Source organism: Bison bison, unplaced genomic scaffold (genome assembly GCF_000754665.1).
Source record: "Bison bison bison isolate TAMUID 2011002044 unplaced genomic scaffold, Bison_UMD1.0 scf7180017864204, whole genome shotgun sequence".
Lineage (NCBI taxonomy): Eukaryota > Metazoa > Chordata > Mammalia > Artiodactyla > Bovidae > Bison > Bison bison.
Window position 1 is genome coordinate 233,905 of NW_011494776.1, and position 14,472 is coordinate 248,376.

The 14,472-nt window shown below is 41.9% G+C and overlaps 1 long non-coding RNA gene across 1 annotated transcript in view; it reads right to left on the minus strand.

The window, feature by feature from the left end:
• Window positions 1-11,307: 11,307 nt before the first annotated feature.
• The window catches only part of LOC104991969, a 10,082-nt gene continuing 6,917 nt past the window's right edge, over window positions 11,308-14,472 (minus strand). Inside the window, exon 2 of the long non-coding RNA XR_825644.1 lies at window positions 11,308-12,033. This is a non-coding gene — a long non-coding RNA (uncharacterized LOC104991969). The remainder of the gene's footprint in view (window positions 12,034-14,472) is intronic.

Genomic DNA, 14,472 nt, shown 5'->3' on the forward strand with positions numbered 1-14,472 from the left:
TCTGTCCCTGGAATTATCCAGGCAAGAATACTGGAGTGAGTCGTCATTCCCTTCTGCGGGGCATCTTCCCGACCCAGGAATCAAACTGGCAACTCCTGTGTTTCCTGCCTTTGCAGGAGGGTTCTTTACCACTGAGCCACCTGGGAAGCCCGTACAATAGTGCAAGGAAGAGGCAAAAAAGAAAGGCTCCAGTTCCCGCTTGTTCCATTTTCCCTCACAAAAGAGCACACGTGAGCACTCGTGAGCAGACTTAGAGAACGAACTTATGGTTACCAGAGGGTCAAGTATCGGGGCGAGCAGTGGGTGGGGTAAGGGGGTAGGAACGGTTAGGAAGTTTTGATCAACATGTACATGCTGCTGTATTTAAAATGGATAGCCAACAAGGCCCTACGGTGTAGCAGAGGGACTCTGCTCTATGTTATGTGGCAGCCTGGGTGGGAGGGGAGTTTAGGGGAAAATGGGTACATGTATACATATGGCTGAGTCACCTGCTGTGCACCTGAGGCTGTCACAAGGTTGTGAATCAGCTGTTATTGTTGTTTAGTCACTAAGTCACGTCTGACTCTTGCCACCCCATGGACTGTAGCCCGCCAGGCTCCTCTGTCCATGGGATTTCCCAGGCAAGAATACTGGAGTGGGTAGCCATTTCCTTCTCCAAGGGAAGGGGCTCTTCCCGATCCAGGGATCAAAACTGTGTCTCCTGCATTGACAGGCAGATTCTTTACCACTGAGCCACCAGGGAAGCCTGAATTGGCTATACTCCAATATAAAATAAAAAAATTTTTTTTAAAAAGCAGCACAGGTCAGTCAGAGAAACCAATCCACAAGCAAAAGGAGCTGTAAACCAAAGGCTCCTCCCCCCTTTATGGACCCCATAGGCTGGGGAAACAGGGAAGGGAGAGGGTTAGAAATGGAGACATGAGTCAGGGGGAGAAGCATCTCAGCCAAGGCTCTCAGGAAAGAGGCATCAGCTTGGAAGCAACCAAGGAGCAAGACACAGCTTGGAAGGAGCTAAGTCTATGATCAGGCAGGGGTGGGGACACCTGAGTCCTTACAGGCCACTCCCTCCGAAAAACCGCAATGTACCAAGTCTGGAGTGCACAGGGCTGCTTCCCTCCACGAGGCCCACCAGGCAAAGCTTTGTCATCGCTTCCAGTCACATAAAGACAGATCACATGAGGGATTTGGACCTGGAGCCGGACTCCTCCACTAGCTGGTACAAATTTTGTACCATGTTTTTTTAAAAATATTTATATATTTATTTGGCTGTATCGGGTCTTAGTTGTACTGTGTGGGATCTTTGTTGGGTCATGCAGGATCTTTCATGGCAACACATGGACGCTCCAGTTGTGGCCCAAGGACCCAGTATTGGGGCATGTGGGCTTGGTTGCCCCACCGCATGTGGGATCTTAATTCCCTGACCAGGGATCGAACCTGTGCCCCTAGGATTGCAAGGCAGATTCTTAACCACCAGGGAAGTCCCAGTTAGGTGCCATTTAACACCTAACAATTACATTTAACAAGTAAAAATACTAGCTTGCTCAGTAGGCTAAGCAAAGCAGGCTCTGAAATCAACCGATGCAGATGGATGGAATTGTCTCCGGCAGTGGTTCTCAGAGTGTGGTTCCTGGACCAGCAGCATCGTCATCACCTGGGACCATCTTAGAAATGCAAATTCTTGGGCCCCACCCTGGACCTTCTCAATCAGAAAATGTAGGGATGGAGTTAAAACACCAGAGCAATTGTGTTTTAACAAGCTTCCCTGGTGATACTGATGGATGCTAAAGTCTGAGAAGTAATGCCCTAAAGGAAGTTTTCTCAGACAGAAAAGTCTTGGATGGGAGTTACCCTGTGCATGGTAGGATGTTTGGATGAGTCTCAGGCCTCTGCCTACATTTCCACACCATCTCCCTCATGTGACACTCTAAGACATCTCCATGGACTTCCCTGGTGGTCCAGTGGCTAAGACTCCAAGCTCCCCGTGCAGAGGGCCGGGATTCAATTCCTGATCAGGGAACTAGATTCCATGTGCTGCAACTAAGAGTTCACATGCCGCAACTAAAGAGCCCTCCTGCCACAACTAAGACTCAATACAGACATATATATAGATGAATGATTTTTTAATAAAATAAAAGAGCTCTAGACATTGCACAGCTTCTTTTGTGGCTCAGAGGGTAAAGAGTCTGCCTAAAATGCAGAAGACCCCGGTTCAATCCCTGGGTTGGGAAGATCCCCTGGGGAAGGAAATGGCAACCCATTCCAGTATTCTTGCCTGGAGAATTCCATGGATGGAGAAGCCTGGCAGACTATAGACCCCATGTCCATGGGTCGCAAAGAGTCAGACACAACTGTGCAAATTCACTTTCACTTTCAGACATTGCTAGACATCCTGAGATACAAACTTGCCCTCAGTTGAGAACCAGTGCTCTAGAGTGATAATTATGACTGAGACTGATCCAAGTCTATATCACGGCATAGAAACAATCACATCTATAACTATATATGCATTCATCTGTTCACAGATAAGTGATAATATGTCATAAACTAAGGTTTGAATGAAAGTGAAAGAGGAGAGTGAAAAAGTTGGCTTAAAGCTCAACATTCAGAAAACTAAGATCATGGTATCCAGTCCCATCACCTCATGGCAAATAGATGGGGAAACAATGGAAATAACGACAGACTTTATTTTTGGGGGGGCTCCAAAATCACTGCAGATGGTGACTGCAGCCATGAAATTAAAAAACCCTTGCTCCTTGGAAGAAAAGCTTTGACCAACCTGGCCAGCATATTAAAAAGCAGAGACATTACTTTGCCAACAAAGGTCCGTCTAGTCAAAGCTATGGGTTTTCCAGTAGTCATGTATGGATGTGAGAGTTGGACTATAAAGAAAGCTGAGTGCTGAAGAATTGATGGTTTTGAACTATAGTGCTGGAGAAGACTCTTGAGAGTTCCTTGGACTGCAAGGAGATCCAACCAGTATATTCTAAAGGAGATCAGTCCTGAATATTCATTGGAAGGACTGACACTGAAGCAGAAGCTCCAGTACTTTGGCCACCTGAAGCGAAGAACTGACTCACTGGAAAAGACCACGATGCTGGGAAAGATTGAAGGCGGGAGGAGAAGGGGACAACAGAGGATGAGATGGATGGATGGCATCACCGACTCAATGGACATGAGTTTGAGTAAGCTCCGGGCGTCGGTGATGGACAGGGAAGCCTGGCGTGCTGCAGTCCATGGGGTCACAAAGAGTTAGACATGACTGAGCAACTGAATTGAGCTGAAGATTTGAATAGTTTATGCTTTACAAAGCACATTCATATGTGTCATTTGCTCTTCACCTTAATCCTATGAGGAAGGTAACTATCGTCATTCTCATATACCTGGTATACCCGGTAAGGGAAATGAAATTCACAGAGGTCACTCAGTGTGCTCAAGGTCACTGCTGCTAAGTGGCACAGCTGAAACTTAAACCCATATCCTCCCTTTTTATAGATAAAGAAAATTATCTTTTTAAGCAGGTGATGGAAGGGATGTGTCTAGCCTTGAACAGTATCATTGTTCTTGGAACAAATTCAAGATTAGCTGAAAAGTTATCATGGTAGGAATACTTCAACATTCTGTTTAATATGAAAAATGTGTCATACATCTAAGATTAGAAGAAGCCTATTTACAGATGTTGGCATGAGCTATTACTTGGAAATAAAAGCTATCTGGGCATTATCATGAGCCTTAGGCAAGATGTCGGGGAGATTTGTACTCAAATCAGAGAAGGAAAAAATAGCACGATTAACCAATTCAAGAACAGTCTTTGTCCTCTAGACCACAACCCCCCGACAGGAAAACGAAAGCAAATCAGAGGATGCTCAGAGCACCAGAGAGCTTTCGACCTGCTGTGACCCAGGTCCCCACAGTATGAAGTGCTGAATGGCTGGCATCAGGCTTCCAGGGGGCAGGGTGCAGAAAGCCTGCAACGCCCACAACTTCCAGAGAGAAGACGCAATCGTCCTGCAGAGGTGAGCTGGGGATTTCCACGGCACAGTAATAGACTTTGGCTTCTGAGGGAGCATCCCATCGCCAGCAGCCAGCTTGCTGACCTTTGGACGGTCCTCTGACATGGCCAAACTTGTCACAGAGCATAAAACTGAAGTGCTAAATAAAGACCAAGGCCAAATGAAAGTCACCATGAGAAAAATGACCTCAAACAAACCTTCTGATGTCAGTTCTGTTTCATCCTGACAAGAATTTGAAACCTCTTGCCTCCTTTTGAGAGAGGATGGATAGACTGGGGTCTAACTCTGGAGATATTTTAATCCGAGGAAAGAGCACTGGGCTTGGAGTCAGAAAGCCTGGGTTCCAGACCTGAATAGTCAAAGGAGAAATGACTCAGTCTCCCTCAGCCTCAGGTTTGGGTTCTTGAGTATGTGTATGCGTTTGTTTCCTATGAAACAGAAAACTGATTATAGGAACTCTAGGATTACTTCCATCTGTAGAATTCTACTCTTTACCAGCATCCTAACGTGTTAGTCACTCGGTCAAGTCTGGCTCTTTGCAACCCCATGGACTATAGCCCACCAGGCCCCTCTGTCCATGGAATTCTCCAGGCAAGAACACTGGAGCAGGTAGTTATTCCTTTCTCCAGGGGATCTTCCCGACCCAGGGATTGAACCCAGGTCTCCCACACTCCAGGCAGATTCTTTACCATCTGAGCCACATGGGAAGCCATACCTACAACCTAAACTTGCAGTTAATATACTCACAACTTGGGAAATACCAAGCACAGAGTTAAAGAAGCTGGGAGCTGAAGTCCTGCAGACCCAGCGTGAAACCCCTTCTCTGCCATGTCCTTGCTGGTCACTTGGGATGACTCCCTAACCCTTCCTGTCCTTAGTCTCCTCATCTTTAAAATAGAAGTAATAATATTAATAATAGTAACTAACCCAAAGGGCTATTGTGACAATTAAATGAATCATCCAGATAAATAATTTGCACCAAGTCCTTGGTATATGAGGGCCTCTCAGGTGACTCAGTGGTAAGGAATCCAATGCAGGAGAGGTGAGTTCAACCCCTGAGTCAGGAAGATCCCCGGGAGTAGAAAATGGCAACTCACTCCAGTATTCTTGCCTGGAAAATCCCATGGACAGAAGAGCCTGGTGGGCTACAGTCCATCAGGTCACAAAGAGTCAGACACAACTGAGTGACTGAGCACGCACACCCTGGTTTATAGGTAATATACAATAGATTGTAGTTACGTATTTGAAAACAGACACTCAGAAAAATAAAACTGAAGGTTTTGAGTCAAATCTACACCTCCTATTGGAGCCACTTAAAAAATGACAGTCTAGGAAATATTATTTACTTTCTATTTAAAGATCTCAGAATGCGTAAATGACCATAACTCAAAGCAATGCAAGTCATTTGTCATGTTTCCTTCGTAGATGATTAGACATAAAGAGTCCCAGCAGACATAGCATCATTTTGTAATATACTATTTCCTACCAGTTTTGTCTGGGATGGGGAAATGATGAAAGAAACTGGAAAGGTATAGAGTTGGACTGTCCAATACTGTAACCATTGATCACATGTGACTATTGAGCAGTTGAAAGTGATAGGTCAAGTTGAATTGTGCCATAAGTGTAAAATACACACTGGGTTTAAAAGACTCAGTACCAAAAAATAATAAAAAAATGTCTTGTTAATATTTTCATACTGTGGTTTAGTCGCTAAGTCATGTCCGACTCTTGCGACCCCATGGACTGTAGCCTACCAGGCTCCTCCAACCATGGGATTTTCCAGGCAAGATTACTGGAGTGGGTTGCCATTTCCTTCTCCAGGGGATCTTCCCAACCCATGAACCAAACCTGGGTCTTCTGCATTCGAGGTGGATTCCTGCATTGCAGGAGGATTCTTTACTGACTGAACTACAAGGGAAGCCCCATTTTTATAATAGCTACACATTAAAATGATAAAAACTGGATTTTTGTTGTTGTCTAGTTGCTCAGTCATGTTTGAGTCTTTTGTGACCCCATGGTCATAAAGCTCATTCTGTCCATGGGATTTCCCAGGCAAGAACACTGGAATAGATTGCCATTTCCTTCTCCAGGGGATCAATCCAGGGATTGAACCCATCTCTTGCATTGGCAGGCAGATTCTTTACCTTTAAGCCACTAGGGAAGCCTAAAACTCGATACACTGGAATAAATAAAATATATTTTAAAATTAATTTCACCTGTTTCATTTTACTTTTCTAATGTGACTATGGAAAACTTTTTAAATTATGCATGCAGATTGTATTATATCTCTTTTGGACAGTAATGGTATAGGAAGAAGGGAAGAATACACACACACAGGTTGAGGAAACAGGAAGCTCCCGGGATGCAGCAAATTGAAAAATCATCCGTTTACGAGAGAGGAACAGGCTTGATAATCCTAGCTCCACTGAAGAACAGAAACCATCAAGATTAGATTTTTCAATTAGCAAAAAAGCTGAGAGAGACTGCACTTCCTATGCGTTTTTATATATTCCATCTTGTAACACTGGGAAGAGGAAAGAAAAGAGAGGTTGTGGGTCCTTCACCTCTTTTCCCTGAAGGACAGTTTTTGGTCTTATAAAGCAATGCCTCGCTTTTCGGTTTCGTCCTTGTGGGAAAGACTTAAATTAGGGAAAGAGCACCCTCTGCTGGCTACTTAGTAACGTTTTAAGAAAAATAGTCACAGAGGAGTCTAAAAATAACAATGAATGAATGAGTTACATTTCACATTATTGCACTTACAACTTTCACCGTGGATTCAGTGAGGATGGAAATTAGGGCAAGGGAACAGGTTTAATAATGTGAAAGCTATTTTTAGGTCATGTCAATTCTTTCTTTTCTTCCCTCTGGCTTTTTCTTCCTTCCTTCCTTCCTTCCATTCTTCCATCTTTTTTTCTTTCACCCTTTGAATAGCTCAGAAACACCCTTTTTATAAATCCTATGTGAAGACAGCACAAGGTGAGATTCACCTTAGAGATCTATGCTGTTTGTTTCAGTATGATTTCTTTATGAGGTTAACACTTCGTTCGTGTGTCTAAGACCAACCTAGCAGATGAGGTCAAGAACTTTTAAGACTACAAATGTTCATCAGCTAGAAACTTAATGGTGTCAAGTTCAGAACGATAAGCAGCTGTCGACTTAGGAATGGGTTAACTTCCCAGAGGCAGTTGATGTGTTGATTGTTTAGAATTAGACATCTTTTCTCATTTGTTCCTGGACCAGCTTGCAACTATACAAATATGCATTAACCTAAAATGGATCTGCGACAGACTATTAACAATACAATTGTTTCTACTCTATCAAAATAATATGTAACAGTATTTTTATAGGAAAAGGCCCATAATACTTCCAACTTGGAATCTCAGGAGCCCACCTCATTTTCCCCAACGAGAATAAGCAGCCTTCCTCAACTTCTTCATTTAGGGAGAAGAGGTTCCTCTGGGATACCCAGGCCCAGTATTCCCAGCACCAGTATCTTGTTAGTTCTCTCTGTTGCAAAAAAAGAAAAAGGTAACTGACTCACTGGTACAGTCAGTCACATCCCAAGATTCCAAACTAAAGAAAAAGGAAACGAAGGAAAGTTCACGTCGTAATGAGATCAGAGAAAGCAGGATCACAAAAGGTGGACTGGCCCTGCCTTCTTCAACACACACACACACAGGCACTTTCCCTGGGGTCACCAAAACTCCTTTCCTAAATTGATCAACTGTAACCTAAGATTGTCTGTAATGATAGTAGTAACTGGGCTTCAGTAGCCTCAAGAAATATAGCATTAGTGTTATGGAATACATTTCCTATTAGCATTTTTATTATTTGCAGCATAATTTATCTTAAAACCAATTTCATTCCTTTTAGACTATCAAATAAAACTAACGTGCTTAAATTAAACTTTGCAGGATGTGAAATAACTTAAGGAGAGCTTATGAGAAGAGCTTACAAGAACCTAGAAATTATATTTATCCCTCACACATAATTCAAAACATGATGAAAAATATAATGCAAGTCTGCAAACTTGTGTGCTTTTTGTGAAAAATGGATTACATATTTTAAAATAAACACTTGCAGGAGAGCATAATAAAAAGTGATAGTATTTATTTGATATTTATGCTTATGCCTAACTTTCTTAATCAAGCATATTTAGAACAGCCTGAGTTGTTCGTCTATTTAAACTTCACTTTTCATAGTTAAACTGCTGGAAAAAATAAAAGCATCTATCTTGATCAAAACTATTAGAACAAAATTGAAATATTTTTCCCACTTTGCTCTCTCCTGAGTGCATAATCTTGAAATTCAGCACTTTTTGAGAAATATGGGCAGTATTTAATGCATAGTGGTTCAATAAAGTGGTTCAATAGAGTGGTTCAATAAGTTAACAAATTAACTTAGTTAGCAGATTAAACACAACCGGAATCCCTCTCCTGGGCATCTCAGTTTAGTCGTCACCTCTTACCCCTACATGAGTCCAGGTTTTCTGTAAAGAGATCTCTTAATCAGTGTCTTAAAGCGGGGTGGTTTTAAAAAATTGGCTTTGGAATTAAGCCTGAATAGATACTGCACAAGACTTTAGAAGCTGTGTGGCATAAAACAGATAACTTAACCTCTTTGTGCTTCAGCTTCCTGATCCAAAATTTGGAGTTCATTCATTGATTGAATCCCTACCGTGTGCTAAACACTGTTCTAAGATCTGGAAATATAATAATAAAGAACATGTTTGGTCCAAATCCTCAGGAAGATTACATTACATGATGCTGAAACTGAAGCTCCAGTACTTTGGCCACCTGATGGGAAGAGCTGACTCATTGGAAAAGACCCTGATGCTGGGAAAGATTGAGGGCAGGAGAAGAAGGGGATGACAGAGGATGAGATGGTTGGATGGCATCACCAACTCAATGGACATGAGTTTGAGCAAGTTCCAGGAGTTGGTGATGGACAGGGAGGCCTGGCGTGCTGCATTCCATGGGGTTGCAAAGAGTCGGACACAACTGAGTGACTGAACAGCAACAATTTTCATATTACATTGCTGGAGACAGTTTTAATTAATTAACACAAACATTTTCAGGGCATATTGGATGTCATGATAAAACAGTGTGATGTGAAAGAGGTATTAAGTAGATGCTTCAGATGGAGTTGTCAAAGAAACCTTTTCTGGGAGGTGAGATTTAATCTGGGAATGAATGACAAGAGGAGCCATCCATGCTGAGGTCTAGAAGAGCCGTCCAGGCAGAGGGAACAGCTGGTGGAAAGGTGAGAATGAGCTTGCATGTTCCAAGAACAAAACAGAGCCCTGTGTGACTGTGGCAGAGTGAGTGAAAAGGAAGCAGGACAGGGACTTCCCTGGTGGTCCAGTGGTTAAGACTCTGTGCTGTCAAAGTAGGGGGTGTGTGTTTGATCCCTGGTTAGGGAACTAGGATCCCCCACGCTGCAAGGGAGGCCAAAAATTTGAATGAATGAATAAATAAATGATACATTCAAAAAGCAGAGCAGGACAAGCAGTAGATAGGGACTAGATCATGCTGAGCCTTCGAGGCCCCGTAATAGAGCTTCGTTTTTATTTTAAGTCCAATGTGAAGGCATTAGAGGCATTCCATTAGGCTGGCTACGATGATTAAATGTGAAGGGCTCAGTACCAGGAAGACGTGGCCCAGAGTAAACACTCAGTAAGAGGTGACAACATCACCCTTAAACCCAGGTGTTTAATATTGGGAGGTCCAAAATGTTCCTTCTTATAAAATTCAGGGTCAAGATTATTGTAGAAAGAACGAGGCCCAACCAGGGGACAGGGCTCAATTGTCAATCACCATAAAGCCAAATTCTCATCACCGTGGGGCATGTTTTACTGTGATATCTTCCTTATCATCATTATCATCAACTAAACCAAAATCAAATCGTAGGCCAGCCCTGTCCACCATTCTTGATTTTTGCCATCTGCCTATGGCAAAGTGAATTTGAAAGGGCAATCCCAAGCACCATGATCACAAATGACAAAAACATTTCTTACTTTCTCCTGGCGCATCTTTGGGTAAGTGGATTTCCTATTTCCCACACCTGCTGAGACTCCCTCCACCTACTTCCCAAAGCAGGTGAGCAGCAAACACTGAGGTGGAAACATTGAGAAATGCATTTAGGCTGGAACTCACACGGATGCATCAAGGATTTTATTTTTTTTCCTGGCCACACTTGATCATCTGTGTGCTTCGTTTCTGGGAGAATGCCGTATAAAGCAATCCTTACTCCGAGGATCATTTCATTTACTAAATCATGGTTTATTTTTTCCTCTGGATATCACATGCTATTTTCAAGTCCATTTTCAAAAGGTCTTAAATGGCTTGGCTCAAAATTGGCTTTGTATTAAGGGAAAGAACCAGTGTCCCAGAGTTTCAATCAGCACCTCGGCAAATAGGCGACTGACCTGCCCCGAAGTGCTCGGAGGTTGCCAGTGGCAGTAACTGGCGCAGAGATTTCCAAGGTTCATTTCTCTCTGCTGCTCTTCTACATTTTCCCTACCCTATTTTTGATGAAACACAGGACCACAGTTGTTGGTCTTATGGGAAGAGGTTGGAGGAGGGCACAGTGTAATATCTGCCACCACATCCCATGTGACTACTGATGGTTCAGTTATCTGCACTGTCTAGTTGCCTTGCATTGAAAGAATTTAACTACCATAGTTGTCTTTCACATAGAGTGATAAAGAGTTATGATCCTGCATCACAGTTGTCACAACATTGCTTCAAACAACACACTAACCACGTCATTTGTTGTTGTTGTTATTCGGTATGGTGAGTTGTGTCCAACTCTTTGCAACCCCATGAACTGTAGCCTGCCATGCTCCTCTGTCCATGACATTTCCCAGGCAAGAATACCGGAGTGGGTTGCCATTTCCTCCTCCAGGGAATCTTCCCAACCCAGGGATCTAACCTGTGTCTCCTGCGTCTCCTTCATTGGCAGGCAAATTCTTCACCCCTGAGCCACGAGGGAAGCCTGACCATGTCATTAGCATGTAATTAATGGATGGAGGAGCCTGGTGGGCTACAGGCCAGGGGGTCCACAAAGGGTTAGGCATGACTAGCTACTGAGCATGCACACACACACACACACAATGTTAAATACAATGGCCTTTCAGTCATATATAATATGAGAGGAATGAGGTTGTTTTTACAAACGAATTTTCCAGACAAGTGAAGCTCCATCAAGAACCAAAATCAGAAAATGTTCCAAAATTTGCCATTGTTTTTGACAGAACTTAAATGTATTTCATATACTCAATGACCACTTAAAGAAATGCAAGAATTGTTATTTTCTTTATTTATAGCCAATGATCACTTTAAAACACTGATATATGCAATGGCTTCACTAAATAGCCCCAATTATGTTTCTCTAGTTTTTCAAATTTCCTTTAAGTATGTCGTGTCCTTGTCTGTCTGGCTGTTATCTGTCACTTGGTCTGATTGTTCTTGGCTTGCGTTTGCCCACACCTGTTGGCATTTGATCTGTCTGAGAAACCACAAGATAAAGCTTCTAGGAATGAGCTGCATTATTTCACAATTCTCAGTCCAAAGGCCCCAAGCAAAGGCCTAAGAGTCATTCCAGATTTCAAGTAAGGAGAAAGTGCATAGGCTTGGAGACACGTATTTTCCTTGCTACTTTTTTTTTTCCTTTTTCCTTTGTAATTTTTGCAAAGTATGAGAATCATCTTGAGTGACTGTGTGTTTTTACATGCTTCAAACCTTGCCTTGCATGTTCTAACACGTATTGCTTTCTAGCCTTTCTAAGTACATTTCCTTATTCATCTCAGGAAGTTAATTTCTAACTGTTGTTAAACTGTTTTCTTAAGTTGTCAAAGATCCCTGGATGATGTCGTAGGGGGACCAAAACAAAAATATATATATGTATATATATTGGAAGGGACTTTTGGTAGCCTGTCTCCTTCTTCTTCATCAAGATTCCTGAAGCAATTTAACTTTCATCTCAGCAGTGCAGCTTGGAATAGATTCAGAAGACTGAATGTCTGTTAAGGAAGAGAAAACATCCCCATCAGATAGCAATGAGAAAATGTAGTTGCTCTACCCAACCATTTCATAAATAGACACATAGATCCTTCTTAATTTTATTCCCCTGAGACTAATGACTGATCCTAATGAAAATCCCAGTAGAAATCACTGTAACAAAAATAGCCAAAACATTAAGAATAGGACCAGTGAGAATGATGATGGCCGATAAGCATTTGAAATATCAAGCAACCTTGCTAATCCAGCCACAGAAATAAGTACTAGCTCATGTGCTAAATAACTAGACAAAATTGGGCCCTGTTTTACATGAATTAATGAATGTGTGTGTCTTAAGAAAATAATTCTACAATCATCCTTGATTCCCCCCATGTCATGTGGGACCTTAATTCTCTGAACATGTGGGACCTTAATTCTGTGAACAAGGATGGAACCTGCACCTTCCTAAATGGAAGCACGAAGTTTTAACCACTGGACCGCCAAGGGAGTCCCAGCCCTTCATTGTTTTCAATGGAATTAATGTATGGTTATGTAAGAAGGTCTCAAGCTTGTTTTACACTTTGGTTTTGTGTTACTTATAGTGTGGTAGTGTTTCTAGCAAAACTGTCAATTTCTCTATTTAAATTAGTAAGAAAAGAAACGAAGGAAGAAAGAAAGGGAAAAGGTCATTCTGCAATAAAGCCTCTAACTCCTTTAATCATCCCTAACGTATCTGTAAACCCATAAACTAGCACTTTAAAAAATACTCAGCTCATACCATAAAGGATTTGATGTGACTTATAAAAATAAATAACATTGATAAAGATTTTTTTTTAAGTTGAGATGGTCTGGGCAAAATAAGAAAGAAGAAAACAATAAAACCAACTAGTGAGTAGTCTACAGAAACGTCACACCATATAGTTGGTAGAGCTGTGCTACACACTGGCTCAAAGTTTCTAGTAATTTAACAGAGAAATGAAGAAGTTGTAGGACTCATTGGGATCATAAGATAAAAACAATGGTTGAATGATTAATTTTCCCCACAGGACATATAAAAAGGGCTTCCCAGGTGACTCAGTGGTAGAGAATCCACCTGCCAATGCAGGAACTGCAGGAGCCACAGGTTCAATCCCCGGATTGGAAAAATCCCCTGGAGGAGGAAATGGCAATCCACTCTAGTATTCTTGCCTGGAAAATCCCATGGACAGAGAAGCCTGGTGGGCTACAGTCCATACCGCCAAAAAAAGTCAGGCACGACTAAACACACACGCATATAAAAAGGATATTGTGTAACGAAATGCTTGACATCCACAAAAACAGGCCCAGAATAAAGTTAAGAAGCTGTTACAACTGGCCATTCCTTTACTATTCTTTATTCCTTTGCTACTCCATGATAACATTATGGGAAAAAACCTAACGAACTTTTTGGCCAACCCATATAAGATAATGGTATGATACCAAAAATGCATTTTGTCAGACTCAGTCCTCCAAAGAACTAGAATGTTGATTCTCTGGCTTGATCCCAGGGCAAAACTTATTACCTAAATGGAATTTCCCTCAAATGTTAATTTTTGCAACTGAGCTTTTGATAAGAACTTGATAAAAGATGGTTAAAAGTTATATTCTCAAACAAGAATCCAGGGTGAAGATAGTCTGTGTAGTAAAGTAAAAGCTGAGAAAGTTGAGGAACTAACCAAGGCAAACATCTCAATATCTTCAGGAAGCACCAATATTGTGCCTCCTTAAAAGTTCTGCATCTCTTCAAAATATAAATAAAGGGAAAAGTAAGACTCAAACTACTGCACAATTGCACTCATTTCACACGCTAGTAAAGTAACGCTCAAAATTCTCTAAGCCAGGCTTCAGCAATATGTGAACTGTGAACTTCCAGATGTTCAAGCTGGTTTTAGAAAAGGCAGAGGAACCAGAGATCAAATTGCCAACATCTGCTGGATCATCGAAAAAGCAAGAGAGTTCTGGAAAAACATCTATTTCTGCTTTATTGACTATGCCAAAGCGTTTGACTGTGTAGATCACAATAAACTGTGGAAAATTCTGAAAGAGATGGGAATACCAGACCACCTGACCTGCCTCTTGAGAAACCTATATACAAGTCAGGAAGCAACAGTTAGAACTGGACATGGAACAACAGACTGGTTCCAAATAGGAAAAGGAGTTCGTCAAGGCTGTATATTGTCACCCTGCTTATTTAACTTATATGCAGAGTACATCATGAGAAACACTGGGCTAGAAGAATCACAAGCTGGAATCAAGATTGCCGGGAGAAATATCAATAACCTCAGATATGCAGATGACACCATCCTTATGGCAGAAAGTGAAGAGGAACTCAAAAGCCTCTTGATGAAAGTGAAAGAGGGGAGTGAAAAAGTTGGCTTAAAGCTCAACATTCAGAAAACAAAGATCATGGCATCCGGTCCCATCACTTCATGGGAAATAGATGG